The following is a 2,500-nucleotide window of genomic DNA, read 5'->3' on the forward strand; positions in this document are numbered from 1 at the left end:
CCCCGGCCGCCGCGCCGCCGCTCGGCGACGCGGCCCCCGGCGAGGACGAGCTCCGCCCCAGCGGCTCGCTCCGGGAGCGGGGAGCTACGGAGCGCTCCCCGAGTCTGCATTTAGGGGGACGAAGGCCCTCGGGCGCGGCCACGACGGCCACGGCCACGACGACGGGCCTGCGAGGCGACCCCAGCCGCGCCGCCGGGGTGGCAACCCCCGGGCGGCGATTGATCGTCAAGCGACGCTCAGACAGGCGTAGCCCCGGGAGGAACCCGGGGCCGCAAGTGCGTTCGAAGTGTCGATGATCAATGTGTCCTGCAATTCACATTAATTCTCGCAGCTAGCTGCGTTCTTCATCGACGCACGAGCCGAGTGATCCACCGCTAAGAGTTGTCTGGCTTTCGGCACCGAACCCCGCACACGGGCGGAGGGGGCCCCTTTTTTTCTCTCTCGCCGAGGGGGCACGCACGCGGGCCGCCCCCGGCTTCGACCGTACGAGCACACAACGCAACGAACCGAGTGGGGGGGGAAAGAAAAACCATCCGAGAGCGAAACGCCCAACGGAACGCTCCGAAGGTCGGCGGGAAAGGCGGGGGGACCCGCGTCCCCGACCGCCTCCCCCCGCCGCTACGAGCGAGGGGAGACGCCGCCGGCAAACTGTGCCGTCCTCCGGAGGCGGCCCAGGCGCCCGGGCTCGGCCCGGCCTCCGCACGGAGGAGGCACGCGGCGCGCGCCGGACCGCGGGGGGACACGGCGGCCCGCCCGGCCTCGCTGCAACGGGACGACGGGACGCACGCGGCCGGGGGCGCGGCCGTCGGCCCCCGCGCGCGCCGCTCTCCCTTCTCACCGCCGCTCCGCGGACCCGCGGAGCGCCGCCGCGCCACCGCGCGGCCGGCTCGCTCTCTCTCCCCAGCGGCCTTGCCGCGCTCGAGACGGCACGCGACGGCCACCGCCCAACCGGCAACGCCCCCCGCGGGACCGCTCCCGCCGGGAAGGGCGAGCGCCCGGCGGACGCGCTCCGCCGCCGGCGCCGGAGGCGGGCGCCGCACCGAGACCCGAGCCGGCGTCGCGAGCGCCCGGAGCCTGCCGGACGGCTGACCCGCCGCCGCAACGGCCGCACTCCCGGGACCGCCGCCGCCTCGCACCGTCACGGAGCCCCTTTTTCCTCGGGCACGCGCGGCCCAGGGGAAGGCGTGCGGCGCCGAGCCGGGGGGGTAGGCGGGGAGGGGGGCAGCGACGCCCGCCCTTTTCTCCCCGCTGACCGGGCGGGGAGACCGGGCGGGGAAGCGCCCCCCCCCCCAACCCCCCACGGCCGCCGCGCGCACGACCTTCCTCCGGGGCTCCGCGAGCGGACGGAGAAAAGGGCGACGGGGAGGCGGCGGGCGGGGCCCGGGCCGGGACCGCCGCCGGCGACGGCGGGCGCCGTCCGGCCGGCCGTCCCCGCTGGCGGGGGACACTCGCCGAGCGGCGCCGCCGCCGCTCGGCACGGGGCCGCCCGCGCTCGCGGACTCTCCGGCGACGGAGGGACCTGCCGAGCGCTCGGCCCCGGGCGGGCAGGCGGTCGCTGAGCCGGGGACGGCCGGCGACCGGCGCCGCCGGCGCGCTCGAGGAGAAGGCCGTCGAGGGGAGAGAGACGGCGCGGCCGCGCCGCGCGCGGCGCCGCACCCCAGAGACCGCAGAGGCGGCCGAGGAAGGAGGAGAGCGCGGCGGGCCCCGGCGGCCGCAACCCCGCAGCTGAGGAAGGGGCGAGAGAGCGCGCGCTCTCTGCCGGCGTCGCCCGTTTCGAGGCGAGCGGGTCGGCCCCCGCGGCCGACCGCGCGCCGCGGCCTCTCCGCCGAGGCCGGGCCGCGGAGAGGGGGGGGCAGGGCGCCCCTCCCCGGCGCGGCGCGACAAACCCCCCGCGCGCGGTAACGCGGCGGGACGACGGCCGCGCGGCCGGTGGCCGCGGGCACCACCGCAGGGGATCACGCGGGAGTAGCTCCCCACCCCTCAATGGAGCCGCGCACCGCCGCCCGGCAACCGCCGCCGCCGCCGCCGCGGCGGAAGGACGCGCCGAGCCGCCCGAGTCTTTAAACCGCCGCCCCGGCTCGGCGGCGGCCCTTTCGCGGCCCCCTCCCCGCAGCGTTTGACGACGCCGAGGAAAAGGAAGCCGGGGGGCCGCCGGAGGCGCGGAGCGCTAGGTACCTGGCCCTGGGGCGAGGGAAACGACCTGCATGGCCCCGCCGGGGTGCCTCCCCCGCTGCCGCCCTCGGGGGAGCGTCCACCGGCGGGGGCGCGCCCGACGTCTGCCGCCACCACCGCGGCGTCCTTCTCGGGGCCCGGGGTTTCCCTCAGTAGCCCGGCGCTGCGCCCGAGAGGACCGCCGCGGCTCGGGCCGCCCCGCCGGTGCGGGGACGCGGCCCGGCCGCCGAGCGACCTCGCCGACCACGCCGGGAGAGGCCGCGGCGACGACGACGCCGGCGGGGCGAGGAACGCCTTCGCCGCCGCCTCCGCCGCCGCGCCTCCCCGG

General features: G+C 79.2%; 1 non-coding gene across 1 annotated transcript; it reads right to left on the reverse strand.

The window, feature by feature from the left end:
• Window positions 1-230: 230 nt before the first annotated feature.
• On the reverse strand, window positions 231-383 carry LOC144248115 (5.8S ribosomal RNA). Its single transcript, XR_013341520.1, has one exon. It is a non-coding gene; the product is annotated as a 5.8S ribosomal RNA (ribosomal RNA).
• Between the last annotated feature and the right edge of the window lie 2,117 nt (window positions 384-2,500).

The sequence above is a fragment of the Lonchura striata genome, chromosome 33, assembly GCF_050655825.1.
Source record: "Lonchura striata isolate lonStrDom1 chromosome 33, ASM5065582v1, whole genome shotgun sequence".
In the NCBI taxonomy this organism is placed as follows: Eukaryota; Metazoa; Chordata; class Aves; order Passeriformes; family Estrildidae; genus Lonchura; species Lonchura striata.